The sequence below is a fragment of the Saccopteryx leptura genome, chromosome 6 (genome assembly GCF_036850995.1).
Source record: "Saccopteryx leptura isolate mSacLep1 chromosome 6, mSacLep1_pri_phased_curated, whole genome shotgun sequence".
Taxonomy (NCBI): Eukaryota; Metazoa; Chordata; class Mammalia; order Chiroptera; family Emballonuridae; genus Saccopteryx; species Saccopteryx leptura.
Window position 1 is genome coordinate 35,912,461 of NC_089508.1, and position 23,193 is coordinate 35,935,653.

At 43.6% G+C, this 23,193-nt stretch overlaps 1 protein-coding gene across 7 annotated transcripts in view; it reads left to right on the plus strand.

Annotated features, from left to right (window-relative positions):
• Positions 1–23,193, plus strand: part of SPTB (spectrin beta, erythrocytic) — a 133,968-nt gene that overhangs the window by 25,128 nt on the left and 85,647 nt on the right. The window contains exon 1 of one of the 7 annotated variants that reach the window (XM_066343793.1): positions 12,311–12,351. The exons of the other annotated variants lie outside the window; for them this stretch is intronic. The gene's annotated coding sequence lies outside the window, so the exon portion shown is untranslated. Of the gene's footprint in view, positions 1–12,310; positions 12,352–23,193 lie in introns of those variants that run through there. 7 annotated transcript variants of the gene reach the window in all.

Here is a 23,193-nt window from a genome sequence, read left to right on the forward strand (position 1 = left end):
TCCCAGGAGGTGAGCTGCCTTCTAAAACAACAGCAGTCCCGTCTGCTCCTGGAGCCGGACGCCTGGAGAGACAGCCCCCTGGGCTTGACTGTATTTGCCTCCTTAAGCCCGTGGGAGCCCCAGACCCCAGCGTCAGCACAGTGCCTCCTTTTCCTTCTTCCCCAGAACCAGGCTAGGAGATCCGAGGCCAGCTGGGCTGTGTGTGTCCTTGCCATCTGCCAGGCCTCACTCGTCAGGCCGGAGCCTGGGCGTTGGCCAGTGCTTCCGCAGTTAAGCCCAGCAGCCCAGCCCAGCGAGCCTCCCAGGGTCATCGTGCAGGTGTCCCACCGGGGTCCTGCTCCAGCCCCGCCTGGTGGTGTTGCGGAAAGGAGATGGGATGGGTAGGGCTCAAGCAGTCCCCTCTGAGGCCATCGTGGTGGTGAAAGAGCTGTCACTTCCTCCCCTGCTGGCACTCACTCGCCACAGTCCCCTGGTGTCTTGCTTTGTTGTTGGTGGTGGTGGTGTGTGTGTGTGTGTGTGTGTGTGTGTGTGTGTGTTTCATGGGTTTTGTGGTCTTAGTGACTTCAAGAGAAATTTTGTGGCAAATCCAAGTTAGGAGCCCACTTACTCAGAAGAGCTTCCATTTTTCTTCAGCCAATCACAGTGTGTTAGAACACGAGGGATGATGATGTCTTGTGATAGAAATATTTTTTTTATTTTTTTTAATTTATTCATTTTAGAGAGGAGAGGGGGAGATAGAGAGAGAGAGAGAGAGAGAGAGGGGAGGAGCAGGAAGCATCAATTCCCATATGTGCCTTGACCAGGCAAGCCAGGGTTTTGAACCGGCAACCTCAGTGTTTCCAGGTTGACGCTTTATCCACTGCGCCACCACAGGTCAGGCGTGATAGAAATATTTTATCTAATATAATCCATCTCTTTTTATCTCCCCATACCATAAAGAATAACTTTAGATTATTCCCTCCCTCCCTCCCTCTGTTCCTTCCTTCCTTCCTTTCTTCCTTTCTTCCTTCCTACCTCCCTTCCTCCCTTCCTTTCTTTTTAGTGTGTATGCACGTGCAAGAGAGAGACAGAAACAGGAAGGGAGAAAGATGAGAAGCATCAGCTCATAGTTATGGTACCTTAGTTGTTTATTGATTGCTTCTCATATGTGCCTTGACCAGGGGGGCTCCAGCCAAGTCAGTGACCCCTTGCTCAAACCAATGACCTTGTGCTCAAGCCAGAGACCTTTTGGCTCAAGCCAGCGACCATGGGATCATGTTGATGGCCCCATGTTCAAGCTGGCAACTCTGTGCTCAAGCTGGTGAGCCTGCACTCAAACCAGATGAGCCTGCGCTCAAGCTGGCGACCTCAGGGTTTCAAACCTGGGACCTCAGTGTCCCAGGTTGATGCTATATCCACTGTGCTACCACCAGTCAGGCTAGACTGCTATTTTCATATTTCATAAGGCATAGTGTTTAGTACGAGTTTCTCTCTGTGATGGGCCAGGGTCTCTATGTGGGTGCACCCCTACTGAACTTCCCAGACTTCTTTTTTAGGCACCTTGTTCTCCCTCTCTTTCACTCTTCCCATTTTCTCCCCCCACCCCCCGTCCCTACCCCTTTCTTCCATGCTGTTGCTTCTTTTTGTTTTAAACTTCACTCCTCCAAGTGTTCTGCCGGTTGGGAAGCCCTTTGCCTGGTTACTGGAGCATCAGAGCTGCTCTTCTCTTCTGTGGAGCCAACTGGTTGCAGGCATGCCTGCTGTCATTTGACCACAGAGTGGTTGTGAGAGGAACCTGCTTTCTGGCCAGTTGCCATAACTTAAGGGCAAGGGCCCCAAGGATGATCTCATTCAGGCGCCACTTCCTGAAAGGGGTGATCACGGAGCCAGGCCCATCCGAGGGGCATCAGCAGCTCCTCTCTGCCAGCCTCTCTCTGCACAGAGAACTTATTTGTAGGAAAGTTTCTGAGCTGAGGTAGCACTCTTATTTTGTTCACTGGGAAATAATACTAAATTTCTCGGTTTTCCCTTTAATGAAGGACAAGGCCTCGGCCTGGAGCAGAGATGGAGTCTCCCAGCATCCTGAATGATGGGATGGGGGGTGATTTGAAGAGGTTTCCTCTTACCCATGTGGCTTTCTGGGCCTAGTCCGACTGGTGGAGATTCTCCAGGACCAGCTGAGATGTAACTGACACAGGGAATCTAGAGTCAGGCCTCTCTGGGGAAGGGAGAAAGAGCCATAGCCAGCCAAGGGTCTCTCCGCACATCACCATGGGAAGTAGGTTATTACCAGAGAAGTGTGTCAGGTTCATGAAGAAGATGAACAGATCAGGGCCAGCTTAGTCCTGGGTTTAGTATTTCTTCTACCTCCAGTGTTTCAAAGGCCAAGTTTAATTATCTGGTCCTTGGTTACCCTGTTGGATGAGGGTAGGAACACATTAAACTCTAGCCACCATTAGTCCCTGAGAACAGAGTTTGACAGGAGGAAAGGGAAGGGGGGAGCGAGAGTAGAACTAGGCCGTCGCTGTGAAATGCGACCATTGAGAAGACGGGAAGGCTGGGGTCCCCTCCCCATCAGATACCTTTGTTCTTGCACAGCTTTCACACAGATAGGTGACCTAAAGAATGAGAAGAAAATACGAAGTGCTGGTGTTCTACCGCGTGGCTTCTCTCAATAATTGGAATCTTTATTGAGGAGGGGACCGGAGTGCTTCGGCTTAGGCCGTTGAGCTCTGGTGGTCATGTGGCTTGTGAGTGGGCCCTGGGGGAGGGGCCTGAGACCTGAAGATGTTTGCCAGTGGGTCTATACTGGTGTGACCGGGGAAATGTACTATAAGGAAAAGAGGGCTGTTTTGAAAATAAATCGAAGGCTGAATCAATTCATTCTAAAATCCAGCCAGAGAGTTCTAAGGTGGGATTCCAAAGAGACCATCCACAGGTGTGTGTGGCTGCGGTCTGGCGATGGCCTTATCCTGCCACCAAATGTGGTCAAGTGTGGTGTCTGATGTTTAGTGGGCATTGGAACGTTAAATCATTCTCCCACCTTCTTCACCGGTGAGAAAGTGGGGGCTGGCAGACTCTTTCTGTAAATAGAAAAATTTCCTGTAAATATTCTTGACTTTGTGGGCCACACACAATCGCTGTCACATCTTATTTGTTTGTTTGTTTGACAATCCTTTAGAAATGTAGACTCGACTCTTAGCTCTCGGGTTGTACAAAACCAGGCTGGGAGCTGTGTATAGCCAGTAACTGTGGCCATCATCAAAGCCGCCTGCTCAACGCAGGTTCGTGTTTGATTCAGACAGACGGTAAGGAGTCTACAGAGCCGAAAACTGGTGTTCCATTTTCCTTTATTCTAGACTCGCACTCGGCAAGCGAGTAAAAACACACCACTGGGCTTCAAAACCCACTCATTCAGTGCTCACAAAGCTACTGACTCATCCAAGTTTTTCTAGAATCAAAAGCTTCTACCTCACCAGTCTTACTCACCTCTGTTCCCCATCTCCTTCTTCACGAACTGGCTTCTCCTTCCCCCATTCCACCATTTTGGCTGCCTCCTCCACGTAGCTTCCCTCCCTTGCCCCCACGGGCTCTTCCTCTTTACAAGAATGTAATCACTCTCCCCAAAATGGCCTCCTAACTCCCCCTTTTAAAAACCTTTGGTGCAAAAGCCCTCCCCCAACACACATTAGCACAACCATGCCCCTTCCCAAGCAAGAAGGGCATTAATATTATCACCTGGGTGATAATATTATCACCTGGGCAGCGCCATCTTTAACAGTAAGGGTGGGGAAAAATAACTTTATCTAACCAACAGAGCTGTCTGACTTCTCCTGGTCTAGAGTAATAACCCAGTGGTAGCTTTCAGCCCTGCTGTGTGTAGCGTGAATGTTCCCAAGGCCCCAGGTTATACTGAACTTTGTCTTTGAGTCATAGAGCCCTTGTGGCCTGTGGTGGGTTAATACTCTAGATCAGGGATCTGTAAACGATGGTGCCACGGATCAGTTTGGAACTCAGGGACTTTTCCTTACTGCTGACGGTGAGTGGGAGGTTACTGGCCACATAGCCCCTCTTCCAGGCCTCCTGATTACAATGGTAATGAAGGTAAGTTTTGGTTAAATAAAGACAGCAAATGTCCTACTTTACTCTGAGGGTGACTTTAACTAGGAATGGCTCTAATCTCAGTGACTTAGATGGGAATTCCTGACATTGGAGCTGGAGAATGACCCGAGTAGGATTCCATTCAGTAGGTGAAAATGCATCTGATTTAAAGAGGAAATGTGCTAATTCTGCTTTCTCTGCATTGAGTTAGGTTCAAATGTCTAAGTTTTAATAAAATGGGGCCAACATTTCCAAATATATTTTGCCATTGTCCCTATCTTTTTTCAAGGGACTAAGTTAGTTTAAATATTGCCGTGATACACATTTGTCATTGATAGGGTAGAATTTTAAAGGTATTGAGAACTGAGAGAGTAACTGGGCTAATCCATTCTTTGCCTAATCCCTCACTTGATGGATGGAGTCACTTTAGCTTGTGTTGTTTTCTTCTTTTGTGTCAATTTTCAGGTCAACTTATTTGAAGCCATTAGGAAATATGTGTTTGGAATTCAGGATTTTTTGGATTTAGATACATTATAAAAGGTGTGGGGCAGTATCTTATAATCAAACATGTTGTTTTGCAGCAGAACTTATATTTACATGAAGGAGGATCAATGAAGACTATACATTTAACCTAACCTCAGTCAGGGCAGACTTTGCCACCAAAACTATTACAAATATCTATGCTTTCAAAGCATTTTAAATTTCAGAATTGTTGCAGATAAGGGCTTATGATCTATCTAATGCAGGGGTCGGGAACCTTTTTGGCTGAGAGAGCCTGAACGCCACATATTTTAAAATGTAATTCCGTGAGAGCCATACAATGACCCGTGTACGTTATGCATTATCCAATAAAAATTTGGTGTTGTCCTGGAGGACAGCTGTGACTGGCTCTAGCCACCCACAACCATGAACATGAGTGGTAGGAAATGAATGGATTGTAATACATAAGAATGTTTTATATTTTTAACATTATTTTTTTTATTAAAGATTTGTCTGCGAGCCAGATGCAGCCATCAAAAGAGCTACATCTGGCTCGTGAGCCATAGGTTCCCGACCCTTGATCTAACGTCTTTTAAATGAGATGGGAAGCTCTGTGAGTGTAGAGGTGTATCCTCCACAGTACCTAGCATGGTGCATGTACATAATAGGCGCACATTAAAAGTCCATTGTTTTTTTTAAATTAACATAAACATGATAACATAAGGCATGAGTGTTATGAGGCTATTTTACAACCAGCCCCTTATTTATTTTTCCATTTTTCTCATTTCAAAATGTATTTTCAAAAATGTTGAATTCCCCTATCAGCCATAATTAAATCAAAAGCTGCCTTGATGCCTCATAGGTTGGAAAATAGAAGATAAAGGAGAAGCAATTGGACTCTGTGCCTGTTGGTAGGCGAGTAGCTAATTTTGTGAGATGGACTGGCTAATTCGTAGAGATGTCTTGACGTTTTTGTAATTCAGTAGCTATAATATGCACAGGAATTGACTTATTAACAATAGTGATGTAAATTGAATGTTAGAGAAGGAACATTGTGCCATAGTCTTGACTGTGTATTTAATAGCATTGATATGTATTACATAGTATTTAAACCATGAACTAAAAATGACTAAGTGATGCACTAACAATATTAAAAGTGTTGCCATCAGCAGGAGAGGAGCAATGAGGTTATCCTCTCAACATCTGGCCAGCTCTTTACACAGGGCTTCTCTCTTTGGGGTCTCCTAGTTAGAAGTGAGGGGAATTGGGAGCAGATGTTGACGACAGCAAAGAAAATGAATGTGATTTTAAAACGGGATCCACAATAAAAAAAGGCCAAATGTATTTGAATTGTAATATTAAAAAGCAAGAGGGAATGAGTGTGACTTCTTTTAAGTTTGTGGCCATAATGAGATTTCTATCTTTGTATTGAAGGCAAAATAGGAAGAACCATTGTTTAGACGTTATTTTTAAAAAAATGATTTAAGTGCAGGAAAAGAATAAAAGTGAAACAGACGACTTATAAATGTAATGTAATGAGTCACCGGAAGAGATTATCCAAAAAGGTCATGGATGCCTCTATTCTTAGAAGATATTTAAGGGTGGCCTTAAATATCGTGATCAGTATAAATATGAGGACACAGATGAGAGGAATGAATAGAACTTTCCAGGGAAAGTATGCATGTAATCACGTGGTCGAGACTGTGGAGAAAGTGGAGGTGTGCCTCCCTTGTTCTCAACCATAGAGAGGGTTACCTCGAGGGAAACAAGACATGCTTCTTTTCAAGAGCTGGTATCTGCTGGCTGACATGACCGCAAAGGGTAGTATGCCCTGTTAGGCACGAACTCTATAGTGAGTTTCAAGTGGTTTATTTAGAATCTGGCCAGAAAAAGAAGGGAATATAACAGGTCAGCATTTCCCCCAGCTGGCTCATTGTCTTGGGGAAGTGCTCTCATCACAGACTCTCTTGAGGGCTGCTTGCTGTTTTCATTTAAGGGTTTGGTGGTTTCTCCTGGCCTCGGATTTCCACTTCTGTATTTAATGTTCTGATTCAAAGGATTTCCACTTCTGGGTTAATGTTCTGATTCAAAGCCAGTGTGGCCTGATGGAACTATGGCCAACATGGCAAGGTACCTGAAGGCGAGATGAATGGCTTTTCCCTTCTCACCCACCCATCGCCCAGTGCCCAGTGGACACAGGTTGGAAAAGTCTCCCGTAGATGCCCACGTTGGGTCCTCTTAGTGAGACTCTGTACTGTACTTGGAAGAGGGCTGTCTGCAGATATGTTCTGCTCATTCTCCCTCATGTGAACATAACACACACACCTTCTCAGGTGGCCAGAATCTTGGGCTTTGATATTTTTCAGGAGAGAAGACCAGCAGCCAAGTTTGGCTCTATTCACAGGCTCATTGGATCACGGTATCCTAGTGAAATTCTATTTTAATTTTCTTGAGTCTGGAGGACTGGATGCCTGTTCAAAAACTGGCTACACTTGAGGCTGCCGACCTTGTGAAAGACTTGGGAAATCACACCCTGAGGTGATTCTACACATAGACAAGTGGCTTTTATGGCTGTTAGGAAACATGAGGATGGAGGCGCTGCTGGCGGGTGATTGGTTCCTGATAGCTTAGGGGGCTGGCTGCAGACCACCCTGCACTTTGACATCCATGCTTTGGGTCAGTGCATCTCTCTCCAGAAACACAGTTTCTCTGCTCTGAGGCCATGACCAGAGCTCTGATGTCCTCTTTCACTTTATCAGCAAAACTCTAGAGCAGGTTGGAATCTGGTTGTTGAGATGACTTTTTTCCTTGCTGTTAGCATCCAAGAATGTGGAGGATCAGCGAGACAAAGGCCATTTTTAACATATGTTTAGACCCAATTTAAATAAGCCATGCATGTACATCGTTCTTTATGTACCTGTATTTACTCAGTTATTTCATCTCCCTGTCATTGTCTTAATGTAAGGAGATCGTGAGTTCCTTGAAAGCAGAAGATACTGCCTTCTTTTCCCACAGTATGCGGCCATGAGTCCTGCAGGTGCTCAATAAAGTGTAATTGAATTAATCAGCTGCCACAACCCAGGTGCACACAATTATCTGCCTTGTGCTTTCATCCAGCTACAAATACAACCTGCGCATTCAGCTGTCCTTGCAGGGTCCCCACCCCGCCTGTACCTGCCACAGACTTTCTGCAGCTGTGCCCTGTCTAGACTGACCCCTTCAGCCAAACCTGCTCCACACAGCGCGAGGGCCCGCTAGCCCTTGTGCACATAGTCTTGGCAATACACACACCCAGCTCTGAGGGGTTTTACTAACCCCTCTTGCTCTCCCACCCCTAATGTTCCCTGACCCTTCCAAGAGTTTAAGGAGAATGAGGTCCACTCCTCACTCCGCTTCTGGGGCAGGGGTTTTTAATTACCATGTAGGCTTTGTTCTGTTGTTGAGATCAGGCTTCTCTGTGTAGGGAGAAGGGAATTCCAGTCATCCTGATGCATTATAATCAAGTTACTTACTTACCACAAGTCAGGAGTAACAGTTCTCTGCTTTCATTCTGATCACAGCAGGTGATACAGGAATGTAGCATCTCGTGTTTCCCAAGGTGCTTTAGGCTGCGGTTGCAACAGTGCTTCACAGCGGCGGTTTCAATCTCTTAAGCACCATGAAGCCATTACAATTTTATCTCAACTCCATGATCTGTCTTACTTTATGCATAAAATGTAGATATCTTTTAAAAAAAAATCAATATTGGTCTAAAATGCCTAACCACAAAATATATTTAACAAATAACACCTACACATGAAAAATCAAAATGATAAACTTGAAGAAGAGTCAAAATAATTTGACTTGAAAATAAGAGAGTAGATGAGCCTGTTGCAGAGGTCATCACTTCACAGTGCTGGGTGCCCACGTGGGGATGCTCTAATCCCTGAAAAACGGTAAGTTCCTACCGTCCAGACTGTTACCACCTGGCAAGTCCGTCAGATAGGTAATCCTGCCGGTACCTGATCCTAGTGTCACAGAGGGACGCAGGACCACCTTTTCATTTTTGTCTCTAGAATCTTAGTTTGCTAACAACTTAAATTTGAGAGCACTGTGCTCAGGAAATATTTGTGGAATGAATGAATTTTTATTCACAGAGCAGCAAGTTTTGTTCTCATTTTCTAGTTGACAGAGAGGAGCGAGGGGAGTGGCAGGTATTTTAGTCGAAGGGCTAAGACAGCAGCTTGTAAATAGGTTGGCTGTTCTCCAAGACACTTACTCCTCGTGCTTGTAGGCAGTGCCTGCTCTGTGTTCGTGAGCTTTATGTGTGTGTTCATAATTTATGTACCAATCGGCACGCACAGAGCTATTGACATTTGGCGGGCTAAATAGCTACTTCTGTTCAAAGGCGAACGCTTGCTAAGTGGCTCTTTTCTGATAAGGACGTCCACATGCAGTGGGTGTAGCAAACCGCGCAGGGCACAAAGAAAGATAAGTGAGGGGAGTGAGGCAGTTCTGCCAGGCCCAGATAATGGTGGGGGCTCGGGAAGAGTTCGTTTCATATAGGCAGCCCAGGCTGGTTTGGTTACAAATTACTCTGGATCTTTCATTTCCCAGTGTTTTGCTTGTTTTCCATGTCTGTCTGTCTGTCTGTCTCTTTCTCTCTCGAACACGGGAGTATTACATGTAGAGTACCCTATGGATCCTGTATCTGGTTGGGTTAATGACTTGCACGGCTCAGGCCTGTGAGGAATAGCACCTTCCTCTCCACCTCTGAAGTAGCGTGCTGTGATCACAGGACAGATTTCTAAGTACCAAGGGGAGGTCTTAGACCAGGTGGGATTCCTAGAAGGTAATAGTTTAGATGTGTTTTAGAAATGTTTGGCTATTTTGGGTAGACGTGGGAGAGAAGACTCATAAATCCAACTTGTTTGAAGATAATAGAAGATGTTTATGGGGAGCCCTAACATCTTCAAGTTTCTTTTCAATTGAAGCCCTACTGGAGGTTAATGTGACTTACTGGACTGTTAACGAAGTTGAAATTTATCATCAGGCAACAACTCATCTAGAAGTCATGCTGTCAGACCAGTGTCAGGCAGGCACATGTCACCTCCCCCCCACCCCACCCCCCACCCCGTGCTTCTCATGGCTTTGTAACCTGGGGCAAGTTTCTTACCTTCTGTAGGCCTCAGTTTCTTCCTTTATAAAATGGAGAAAGTGCAAAGCTCTCCTCGGAGTGTATTAATAATGAAACAAGCTGTGTATGCCACTTAGCGTAGAGCCTCCCACGTTCTCAGGCCTCGCCAGCCATCTTTGTTCCTGGCGCTGTTTTCCGTGATGGTCCTCTCCAGATGTCTGCCGTTGGAGATACAAGTTCCAGTCGTGTGTTGGGACCTGATCCTTGCACGTATGAGAAGCCAGCAGTCTGGTGCCTGGGAAGCGAGGAGAAGGTTTGGACAGGAACAGTGTCAACAGTTCACAACTGAGGGCATTCATTCACTGGGAACCGACGGCCAGTGTAAACATAAAGGGAGGCTGGGTTCTTCACCCACCATTTTTATATTGGGATGCCCGCCTAGCCTCTTGGTGAGCACAGCGTATTTCCGTGGGGATTCTCAGCTCGGCGTGGAGGTGCCGTTTTCAGGGTGGGTAGACTGCGTTTGTTGGATTTCAACGGTAGCCGTTTTGGTTGGGATTTTTATTTTATTGTTGTTGGGATATTTCTAAAGGCCTGACATATATCACTTTTATAATGAAAAACAATCAAATACAACATCTGAAGCTGGTGGAGATGAAATACACTAAATTAATAATGGTCCTGTTGAGGCTACAGCACAGCTTCGTTCTGGGAGGGGAGGCTGGCGGTGGCGGTGGAATGGTTTGAGTCAAGGGGCAGGAGTGAATGCCAATTGAAGGTGAATGTTGATGCTCTCCAGGCTTGCCGACCACCGACATGGAGGGTAAGCTGCCGGGGTGGGCCAGGCCAAACACCCCTCTGCGCAAACCCGCCATCCGAGCCCAGCTCCTCCGGTCGGCTAGCAGCCTTTACCCAGAGAAGGCGGCTGCTGGAGCAAGCCTGAAATCATCACTGATTCTCAGCGGAATGTCGCTCCGATCCCTTTTGTTTTCCCGGCAGGAGAAGCTAGGGAATTGGGTTGGGGCTGTGGCCAAGTAGAAATGAGAAAGTCAGGGCTTTACTTTGTTTGTTGTGAGAACTTGTGGAAAATGCTCAGATACTTTGGTCTTTTCCCCCAAATGATGAAAACATCCCTCTCCCTTCTTTGGAGGGCAAGAGGAGGGAGTCACGTTACAAATCTGAAGCCATCATGGCGAGGCTGCTCTGCTCCGCTGCCCTGAGCATCTCTTCTGCGGGTGCGTCTCAGACATCAGGGGAGATGGTTGCTTCCTCGTGTCTGCTCCCGGCACCACAGTAACCTTGAGAAGTGCAAACCTATGGGTGCTTATTTCAATTCAAATCTCTGTCATTCAACATTTAGAGGATCTACAGAGAGACCCCCAAAAGAGCACAACGTCCGAAGCCTCTGTAGATGCCACGTAAACACTGGATAACATTTCTGATGATTCAAAAGCCCCTCCACTTCTACATGTCCTCTGCTGTTCACTGCCACAAAGAGAGGGGGAAATAGTTGCTGTTTTATTACTGGAGAAACTAAGGCACCAAGAGAGGCTGACAATCCATTCTTCTGAGTCGTGGAGGCAACAGCAGACCACGTGTTAGTGGCTCGCACATATTCTCGGCCATACTCCGTGCCAGGCACTCTATTAAGGACTCTAAATACATAATCTCATTTGATCCAAACAGCAGTGCTATGAGGTGATGACTATTATTAACTCTATAGATGAAGAAATGGAGGCTTGAAACATTTGAATACATGGCCTAAGGCTACACAGCTAGTGAATGGCCAAGTGCACGGGCAGTTTCCCTAACCAGTAAGCCTTGGTCTGCCTGGTTCACTCCCCCAGATCAAAGTCACCTTAGTCTACTATTTCTGGTACTAAATCTCCTGCATGCTACCCTGTGGCTCTTTCTGGAAGCTGGCTCGAACCCTTGCTGAATGGAGGAGTCTCGGTGCCATAAACTAGGGAATGTTGAGGCACAACAAGTTGTTTGGGTTGCTTTACAGACGACTTTAGCAATGACCACTCACATCTCCGTACCTTTGGGATGACCTACCCTGGCTTATGTGTCCACCACCCCAGCCGTGCACACACACCTCCCTGGGAACAACAGGCACTTGGCAGCTCCTCTGCCCCATGCCTGAGCCAAGCTATTTGGAGTCAGGTCTCATCAAGAGAGGAATGTGGTCACAGACACTTAGCAAGCAGCTCGGCCGGATTACAGGGTGAGGTGCTGACGTGCTGTCCGGGGGAGCTCCTCGGCAGCCCGTGTACAGTGCTCGGGCTGGGGGTGCCCGTGCCCGGGGTGCTTGCAGGCGATAACATTTGCCGCGCTCTTTAACAGATACGAAGAGAGTGGTTATCAAACTGCAGCACCTTGGGAAACCTTCGGCGAGAAACCCTCTTCCAGTTCCACGCTTTGGGGTTTCCCTTCTTCTGTAAATAGACAGATGAGTGCTGTGTTAAAGAGAGACCTTAAAAATAGAGCGGGACTGAAAGAGGGGGCTAGAGGACTAGACAGACCCGCCTCCCTCTGTCCCTGCCCCTTGTTTGTCCTGAGAAAGTGATTCCACCTGGCTTTTTTTTAGCTTCTCTATGTCTGTGATGGTTTGGGGGGCGAAGGAGCTTGGAAATCTCAGCGGAAACGTGGCTCTGCTGCAGGCTCGAGACCCGGTATGTTTGTGTTCTGAAATCTAGGGGTTGGATTAACTGTGACCCGAAAGGGCCTCTTTGGCCTCCCAGCATAGATCATCTTTCTTTCCTGTTGCCTTTCTGGATGTTCTCGTTGCCTGGCGTTGAGCTGGAAGTGGAAGAATCTGTCTCAGATGGTTTAAACTCTGTTTATAAGCACCCCAAGTCTTTGATCTCCACATTCCTTCCTGCAGAGGGCTTGGGTCAGGCAGGGCTGTGGTCACAGTGGTGAAGGGCAGGGGCTTTCAGCCAGACTGCCCGGGTTTGAATCCTGGCTCTGTCGGTTACTGGCTGATGGACTGTGGCAAATCACCAAGCCCTCTGAGCCTCAGTTTCCTCAACTATAAAATGAGTATAATGAAAGTGGCTGCCCCACAGGGTTGTTCTAGGGATTCCAGGCAAAGGTGTTTGTAAAGTCTAGTGCCTGGAGCAAGGTAAGCTCTCAATAAATATTTGATGACAACCGCTTACTAGCTGGAGAAATTTATGCCCTGTTCTCCAGCTGAGAAAACTGAAACACAGAAAGGAGGAAAGCGGTTTCTCCAGTTGTGCTGAGGAACGTTTAAATTACTTGCCTGCCTGTAGGCTCCTTGAGGAAAGGACCATCTCATTCTGAGCACATTCATAGTACTTATTCAGGAAATAGTTGGTTGATTAAATTGATGCTTATAATGATATCTTATTATTATTATTTTTTTGTGTGTGTATTTTTCTGAAGCTGGAAACGGGGAGAGACAGTCAGACAGACTCCCGCATGCACCCGACCGGGATCCACCCGGCACGCCCACCAGGGGGCGATGCTCTGCCCCTCCGGGGCGTCGCTCTGTCGTGACCAGAGCCACTCTAGCGCCTGGGGCAGAGGCCAAGGAGCCATCCCCAGCGCCCGGGCCATCTTTGCTCCAATGGAGCCTCGCTGCGGGAGGGGAAGAGAGAGACAGAGAGGAAGGAGAGGGGGAGGTGTGGAGAAGCAGATGGGCGCCTCTCCTGTGTGCCCTGGCCGGGAATCGAACCCGGGACTTCTGCACGCCAGGCCGACACTCTACCACTGAGCCAACCGGCCAGGGCCTCTTATTATTTTTTAATGTGACAATGGACAGAAAGGTTAGAGATAGCAGCAAAATGTAGAGGCCCTGTAATCTCGTGGTAATATGTTTCTTTCCTACGGAAAAGTGATCTTTAGCCTGGTGGTTAGATGGAGACAAGCGTAGGGATTTCAGTAAGCGTGTGTCGGATAAACTCCCAGATGCTGAAGGAATGATGAGGAAAGGGCTCTGTGGGCCACAGGTCAGCCATGTGAAGCGTGTGAACAGATGTTTTCCTTCAAGTCACAAGGAGGCTTCTTGAAATAGCCTGAGTTCTTTAGGGGAGCTGATCCCCACTAAAAATGAATACAGCTTTCTTAATTTGCCCTGCAACGTCTGGGGTGCATTTTAAACAATTTCAGTGTTATGCGTGTGACCATACATTTGAGGCCATCAATATTATCCTTGTAAATTTCGTGCCTTTTGCATTTTTAGTGTTTGTAAAAGATACTTTGAGACCATGACACTGTGAATTCAAACAAATGCCTTAAAAAAGAATCCACTCTGCTGGCTCTCGTTTCCATCTGCAGGAGAGACTCAAATAAGCACCTTGTGGGGTATTCTCGATGGCCAGAAAGGCAAGAAGTAGCCCATTTTCTTGAAAAGATCCTAAGGTAGAAAGGGACCATTAGTGGTCTCTCTCTATGTCATAGAAGAAAGAACTTTTCTTCTGGGTGGGTGTACCATGGAGCAGAGGATGAATCACACTTGCAGAAGACCTAAGTTCAACCTTGGCTTTGCCACCCAAATGTTGAGCAGGGAACTTGATCTCTAAGACTTAGATTATTTAACTGAAACTGAGATCAATAGTATAGTACCTCCCCCACCTGCCTCACAGGGTCATTAGTTTAAAAAACAAAAACTGCATGAGTAAACTTTCTGATAAAACATTGTTTATAAGGACAATGAGATCATCATTCCCTGTCAGCAGCACCCAGCTTACATGCTGCCTCTTCCACTAAGACTTCTCTGGTTTTTCAGCTTTCAGTATTCTCTCTTGCCTCTGAAATCCCATGGCATTTTCTTTATGCATCTCCTTTGACACTTAGATAATTCTTTCTTGTTGTATCATACTTATATCCCTGTCTTAGGCAACCTGAGGACAAAACCCTTGTCTATACCTTATTTATATCTATGATGTTATAGTAACTTTGTTGAGAAAATTCTTTCATTATTTTTAAATGAGTTGTAATAATTATCCTACATCATTATTATCAGAGTATTTCATAACAAAGGGACTGCCAGATAGTAGGTACTCAAAAATATATGTTTTTAGTCTTCTTCTTCTTGTTTGTTTTTTTTAAGAGAGAGGAAGAGAGGGAGAGAGAGAGAAGCATCAACTCATTGTTCCATTAGTTGTGCCATTGATTGCTTCTCATATGTGCCCTGATCAGGGCTCAAACCAGTGACCTTGGGAATCGAGCCAGTGCCTTGGTATTGAGCCCCAAATGGTTTTCAAACCGGTGACCTCAGGTTCAGGCAGGTGACCCAAGGATTGAATGAGTGACCTTGGCGCTCTGAGATGATGCTCTATCCACGGTGCCACCAGCCAGGGCCTGCTTTTAGCCCCTTTATTTGTTTTTAGTTTTAATATTTTGTTTCAGTATTTATTGAAGTATACTTTACATACAGTAAAATTTACTCTTTAATGTACGTTTCTGTTGGTTTTGACAAATGCATAGAATAGAACCACCACCACAGTCACCCCCAAAATTTCCTCATGCCCCTTTGTTGTCAGCTCCTTTCTCCAACTCTAGCTCCTGCAACTATTGATCTCTGTCCTTACAGTTTTGCCTTTTCTGAAATGTTACCTAAATTGAATCATACACTATGTAGCCTTTTGAGTTTAGCTTCTTTCACTTAGCATAGTGCACTTGTGATTTATTCATGTTGTGTTCATATTAATTCTTTTTATCACTGAGTATTTCCTTGCATGGATATACCACAGTTAGTTTATCTGTTCATCAGTAAATGAACAAGTTGTTTCCAATTTTTGGTCATTATGAAAAAAAGCAGCTATAATTATTTGCCCAGAGGTTTTTGTGTGAACCTGAATTTTAGGTAAAAATACCTAGGAGTGGGATTGATTGATGGGTCATATAGTGAATGTGTTTAATTTTATAAGAAACTGTGTTCCAAAGTGGCTGTGCTATTTTTGCCTTCCAACCAGCAATGTTTGAGAGTTCTAGTTGCTCTGGATCCTGACCAGCACTTGTTATTGTCAATTTTTTTAAATTTTAATTTATTGTGTTTCCATAGATTCTAGTGTCACCCCAAATACCTCCCCCTCCCCCCCATATTCCCCTCAACTGACCAGGCATCTCCCTTGCCCCCTTCCCAACCTTGCCCTCCCTCCTTCCCTTCAGGTTTCTCCCATCCTATCTTCCCCTTTCCCTCTGTCCTCTTTTCCTCTGGCCCCTTTGATCCCTCTTCTGTCTCAATTCCATTACTCAGTTCTCATTGTTTCTTGGATTCCTCAAATGAGTGAGGTCATATGATATTTTTCTTTCTCTGCCTGTCTTATCTCACTTAACATAATAGTTTCCAGGTTCATCCATGTTGTTGCAACATTTTTTCATCTGTCTTTTGGCCATCTGTATGTCCTCTTTGGAGAAGTGTCTATTCATTTCTTTTGCCCATTTTTTGATTAGATAGTTTGTCTTCCTGGTGTTGAGTTTTACAAGTTCTTTATAATTTTGGTTATTAACCCCTTATCAGATGTATTATTGAATATGTTCTCCCATTGTGTGGTTTGTCTTTTTATTCTGTTCATATTGTCTTTAGCTGTACAAAAGCTTTTTAGTTTGATATAGTCCCATTTGTTTATCCTGTCTTTTATTTCACTTGCCTATGGAGATAAATCAGCAAATATATTGCTGCGAGATGTTGGTGAGTTTACTGCCTATGTTTTCTTCGAAGATGCTTATGGTTTCATGACTTACATTTAAGAGTTCATTCATTTTGAGTTTATTTTTGTGAATGCTGTAAGTTGGTGGTCTAGTTTCATTTTTTTGCAGGTAGCTGTCCAAATTTCCCAACACCATTTGTTAAAGAGGCTATCTTTACTCCATTGTATGCTCTTACCTCCTTTGTCAAATATCAATTGCCCATAAAGGTGTGGGTTTATTTCTGGGTTCTCTGTTCTGTCCCTTGATCTATATGCCTGTTCTTATGCCAGTACCACACTGTTTTGAGTACAATGGCCTTGTAGTATAACTTGATATCAGGAAGTGTGATACCTCCCACTTTGTTCTTCTTTTTCGAGATTGCTGAGGCTATTCGTGTCCTTTTTTGGTTCCATATAAATTTTTGGAATATGTGTTCTTTATCTTGGAAGTATGTCATTGGTATTTTAATTGGTATTGCATTGAATTTATAAATTGCTTTGGGTAATATAGACATTTTAATGATATTTATTCTTCCTATCCATGAACATGGTATATGCTTCCACTTGTTTGTATCTTCCTTGATTTCTTTTATTAATGTTTTATCTGGGTACAAGTCTTTAATCTCCTTGGTTAAATTTACTCCTAGGTACTTTATTTATTTATTTATTTATTTTTTTGTATTTTTCTGGTTGGAAATGGGGAGGCAGTCAGACAGACTCCTGCATGTGCCCGACCGGGATCCACCCGGCATGCCCACCAGGGGGCGATGCTCTGCCCATCTGGGGCATTGCTCTGTTGCAACCAGAGCCATTTTAGTGCCTGAGGCAGAGGCCATAGAGCCACCCCCAGCGCTCGGGCCAACTTTGCTCCAATGGAGCCCTGGCTGCAGGAGAGGAAGAGAGAGACAGAGAGGAAGGAGAGGGGGAGGGGTGGAGAAGCAGATGGGCACTTCTCCTGTGTGCCCTGGCCGGAAATCGAATCCCGGACTCCTGCACGCCAGGCCGATGCTCTACCACTGAGCCAACCGGCCAGGGCCTTATTTTTTTGGTTACAATAGGTGAAGGGGATTGTTTCCTTAATTTCTCTTTCTGACAGTTCATTGTTGGTATATAAAAATGCCTCTGATTTCTGTGTATTAATTTTATATCCTGACACCTTGATAAATTCATTGATCAGGTCCAGTAGTTTTTTGACTGAGACTTTAGGGTTTTCTTTTTTTTTTCTTTTTTGTATTTTTCTGAAGCTGGAAACGGGGAGGCAGTCAGACAGACTCCCGCATGCACCCGACCGGGATCCACCCGGCATACCCACCAGGGGGCGATGCTCTGCCCATCTGGGGCGTTGCTCTATTGCGACCAGAGCCACTCTAGTGCCTGAGGCAAAGGCCATAGAGCCATCCCCAGTGCCCGGGCCATCTTTGCTCCAATGGAGCCTCAGCTGTGGGAGGGGAAGAGAGAGACAGAGAGGAAGGAGAGGGGGAGGGGTGGAGAAGCAGATGGGCACTTCTCCTGTGTGCCCTGGCCGGGAATTGAACCCGGGACTTCCGCACGCCAGGCTGACACTCTACCACTGAGCCAACCGGCCAGGGCCTAGGGTTTTCTATATACAGTATAATATCATCTGCGAATAATGATAATTATTCTTTTCCAATTTGGATGCCTTTTATTTCTTCTTCTTGTCTGATTGTTGTGGGTAGGACTTCTAGTACTATGTTGAATAAGGGTGGTGAAAGGGGCACCCCTGCCTTGTTCCTGATCTTAAGGGGATTGCTTTTAATTATTTCCCATTGAGTATGATGTTGGCTGTGGGTTTGCATAGATGACCTTTATCATGTTGAGGTATGTTCCCTGTATTTTCACTTTGCTGAGAGTTTTGATCATAAATGGGTGCTGGATTTTATCAAATGCTTTTTCTGCATCTACTGAAATTATCATGTTGCTTTTCTCCTTTTTGTTTATATGATGAATCACATTGATTTATGAATATTGTGCCATCCTTGCCTCCCCAGAATAAATCCCACTTGATCATGATGTATGATTTTTTTTTTTTATGTATTGCTGGATCCAGTTTACTAATATTTTGTTGAGGATTTTTTTTTTTTTTTTTTTTTTTACAGAGAGAGGGATAGACAGGGACAGACAGACAGGAACGGAGAGAGATGAGAAGCATCAATCATTAGTTTTTCATTGCGCGCTGCAACACCTTAGTTTTCATTGATTGCTTTCTCATATGTGCCTTGACCGTGGGCCTTCAGCAGACCGAGTAACCCCCTGCTGGAGCCAGCGACCTTGGGTTCAAGCTAATGGGCTTTTCTTTTTGCTCAAACCAGATGAGCCCGCGCTCAAGCTGGCAACCTCGGGGTCTCGAACCTGGGTCTTCTGCATCCCAGTACGACGCTCTATCCACTGCGCCACCACCTGGTCAGGCTTATTGAGGGTTTTAGCATCTAAATTCATCAGGGATATTGGCCTATAATTTTCTTTCTTTGTGTTGTCTTTGCCTGGTTTTGGAATCAGAATTATACTCAACTCATAAAAGGAGCTTGGAAGGCTTCCTTCCTCTTGAATTTTTTGAAATAGCTTGAAAAGGATAGGAGTTAGTTCTTCTTTGAATATTTGGTAGAATTCACCTGTGAAGCCATCAATTTTTTAAGCCATTCTAATATGTGTTTAGTGGTATATTATTGTGGTTTTCATTTGCATGTCTCTAATGACAAGTGGAATTTAACATCTTTCCATGTGCTTATTTGCCATCCATATAGTTTTTAAAATTGGAGAATTTTGACATCTAGTCTATTAGTTCAGTTGTACAACATAATGATTCAATATTTGTATATATTACAAAACGATCACCACAATAAGTCAGGTTAACATCCATCACCATACATACAAAATATTTTTTCTTCTAATAACTTTTGTGTGTGGGGGGGGGAAGGTAAAGAGATAAGAAGCATCAACTCATAGTTACTTTACTTTACTTGTTTATTGAATGCTTCTCATATGTGCCTTGACTGGGGGGCTCCAACTGAGCCAGTGACCCGCTGGTCAAGCTAGCAACTTTAGGCTTCAAGCTAGCTAGCAACCTTTGGGCTCAAGCCAGTGACCATGGGATCATTTGAATGATTCCACATTCAAGCTGACGACTGCACTCAAGCCGTATAAGCCTGCACTCAAGTTGTATGAGCCTGCACACAAGCTGGCAACCTTGGGGTTTTGAACCTAGATCCTCAGCATCCCAGGTCTGTGCTCTGTCTGCTGCACTACCACCAGTCAGGCTCTTATAATAACTTTTAAGATTTACTTTCTTAGCAACTTTCAAATATGTAATACAGTATTAACTACAGACATCATGCAGTACATTACATCACCATGACTTGTTTATTTTATAACTGGAAGTTGTACCTTTAGTCTCGCTTCACCCATTTTGTCCCTCTTCCTTCTGCTTCTGGCAACCACCAATCTGTTCTCTGTGTCTGTGAGCTCGTTTTTTTGTTTTGGTTTTAGATTCCACATTTAAGTAAGGTAGTATAGTATTTGTTTTTCTCTGGCTTATTTCACTTATCTAAATGCCCTCAAGTTCCACCTATATTGTTGCATGTGGCAAGATTTCATTCTTTTCTATTGTTGAATAATATGTGATTATATATCTGTCTCACACTTCTTTATCCATTCATCTATTGATGGACACTTAGGTAATTCCCATATCTTGGCTTTTGTAAATGAGGCTACAATAAGAATAGGGGTGCATATATGTTTTTGAGTTAAGTGTTTTCTTTGGATAAATACCCATAAGTGGAATTGCTGGATCATATGGTAGTTTTATTTTTAATTTTTTGAGGAACCTCCATATATTTTTCTATAGTGGCTGCACCAATTTACATTCCCACCAAATGGAACAAGGGTTCTCTTTTTTTCTACTTTTTTTTTGTAATAGCCATTCTAATGGGATATAGCATTGTGGTTTAGATTTGCGTTTCCCAGATAACTAGTGATGCTGGGCACCTTTTCATGTATCTATTGTCTGTATGTATGTCTTCTTTAGAAAATGTGTATACAAGTCCTCTGCCATTTTTAATAATATTTGGGGGGGGGTTGCTGTTGAGTTTTATGAGTTTTTAATATCATATATTTTGAATATTAACACTTTATCAGATATATGATTTGCAAATATTTTCTCCTGTTCAGTAGGTCGCCTTGTCATTTTGTTGTTTGTGTGGGTTTTTTTCTGTGCAGAAGCTTTTCAGTTCGATATAGAGCATTTGTGTATTTTTGCTTTCATTTCCTTTGCCTTTGGTGTCAAATCCACAAACTCATCACCAAGACTGATGTTAAGGAGTTTAATATATATATATATAAATTTTTAATTGAATTTACTGGGGTGACGTTGGTTAATAAATTACACAAATTTCAGGTGCACAATTCTACAGTACATCATCTGTATATTGCATTGTGTGTTCAACTACCCCAAGTCAAGTCTCCCTTCATCACCATCTAGCCTGTTTTCTTCTAGGAGTTTTATGGGTTGGGGCCTTACATTTACTTCTTTAACACATTTTGGGTTAATTTTTGTATATGGTTTACGTGGTGGTTCAGTTCCATTCTTTTGCAGGTAGCTATCCAATCCCATGGACTGAAGAGACTGTCCTTTCCCCACTGTATATTCTTGGCTCTTTTGTTGTAAGTTACTTGACCATGTATGTTTAGGTTTATTCCTGGGATCTGTATTCTGTTCCATTGATCTATTTGTGTCTTTTTGTTTGTTTGTTTTTAAGATTTTATTTATTGATTTTAGAGAGAGTGAGAGAGAGAGAAAAATGGGAAGGGAGGGGTAGAGGAGCAGGAAATATCAACTCATCGTTGCTTCTTGTACGTGCCTTGACTGGGAAAGCCTGGGGCTTTGAACCGGTGACCCCAATGCTCCAGATCAATGCCTTATCCACTGCGCCACCACAAGTCAGGCCCATGTGTCTTTTTTTACGCCAGTAGCAAACTGCTTAGATTACTATATCTTCACAGTGTAGTTTGAAATCAGGAAGTGTGATGCCTCCAGTTTTGTTGTTATTTCTCAAGATTGCTTATGGCTGTTCAAGGTCTTCTGCAGTTCTACATAAATTTTAGAATTGTTTGTTCTATTTCTGTGAAAAATGCCATTGGAATTTTATTTTTCTTTTTTTTTCTTTTTACAGGGACAGAGAGAGAGTCAGAGAGAAGAATAGATAGGGTCAGACAGACAGGAACTGAGAGAGATGAGAAGCATCAATCATCAGTTTTTCATTGCGACACCTTAGTTGTTCATTGATTGCCTTCTCATATGTGCCTTGACTGCGGGCCTTCAGCAGACCGAGTAACCCCTTGTTCGAGCCAGCAACCTTGGGTCCAAGCTGGTGAGCTTTTTGCTCAAGCCAGATGAGCCCGCGCTCAAGCTGGCGACCTGGGGATCTCGAACCTGGGTCCTTCCTCATCCCAGTCTGATGCTCTATCCACTGCGCCACCACCTGGTCAGGCTCCATTGGAATTTTGATAAGGATTATGTTTAATCTATAGACTGCTTTGGGTAGTGTGGACATTTTAATATTAATTATTTCATTCCATGAGCTTTTCTATTTATTTGTGTTATCTTTTATTTTTTTCATCAATGTCTTATAGTTTTCAGTGTACAGTTCTTTCAGCCTCCTTGGTTAAATTTATTCCTAGCTATTTTATTCTTTTTGATGCAATTATAAGTGGGATTGTTTTCTTAATTTCTCTTCTGATAGTTTGTTATTAGTATATAAAAATGCAACAGATTTCTGTATGTTGATTTTGTATCTTGTAACTCCTATATCTCTTCTTGAAATGAAACACGTGTATAAATCTTTTGCTCATTTTAAATTGAGGTTTTGGCCTGGCCTGTGCTGGCGCAGTGGATAGAGCACCAATCTGGAACACTTTGAGGTTGCTGGTTCAAAGCCCTGGGCTTGCTCGGTGGGAGCACATATGACAAGTAGCCAATGAGCAGCCAGAATGAAGCAACTACTTCTCATTCCCCACCCCCTTCTCTGTAAAATCAATAAATAAAATCTATAAATAAATAAATAAATAAATAAATAAATTGAGGTTTTGTTTTCTGATCAGTGTCCTTTTTACATTCAGGATACAAGCCATTCATCAGGTACATGTGTTGCAAGTGTTTTCTTCCAGTCTGCTTATGTTCATTCTCTTAACAGTGTCTTTTGAAGAGCACACGTTTTCACTTTTGGTAGTCAAATTTATCAGATTTTTCTTTGATACCACCTGATCTTTTATGGATCATTCTTTCGGTGTACTATCTAAAATATCTTGTTGAACTTAACGTCACTAAGATTTTTCTCCTGTTTTTTCTAGAAGTTTTTATCGTTTTAGGTTTGACATTTAAGTCTATAATTTGTTTTGAGTTAATTTCTGTATATGGTGTGAAGTATGGATCAAGGTTCATTGTCTTTTTTATATGAAGTCCAGTTGCCCAGTGTCATTTGTTGAAAAGGCTATTCTTTGTTAAATTGTTTTTGCACCTTTGTTGAAAATCATTTGAAAAATATTTTCAACCTTTTATTCTGTTACTTTGACCTATATGTCTATCCTTTTGCCATACTGTACTATCTTGATAACTCTAGCTTTATGGCAAGTCTTGAAATAAGATAATGTAAGTCCTCCAGTTTTGTTCTTCTTTTTAAAATACTTTTTCTCTTCTATTTGCTTTGCCATACAAATTTTAGAGTCAACCTGTGGATTTATATTTTTAAAATTTGTGGGGATTTTTACTGGCATTGTATTAAATTTATAGATCGATTTGGTGAAATTGACATTTTAATATTACAAAAATTTTCAATTCTATGG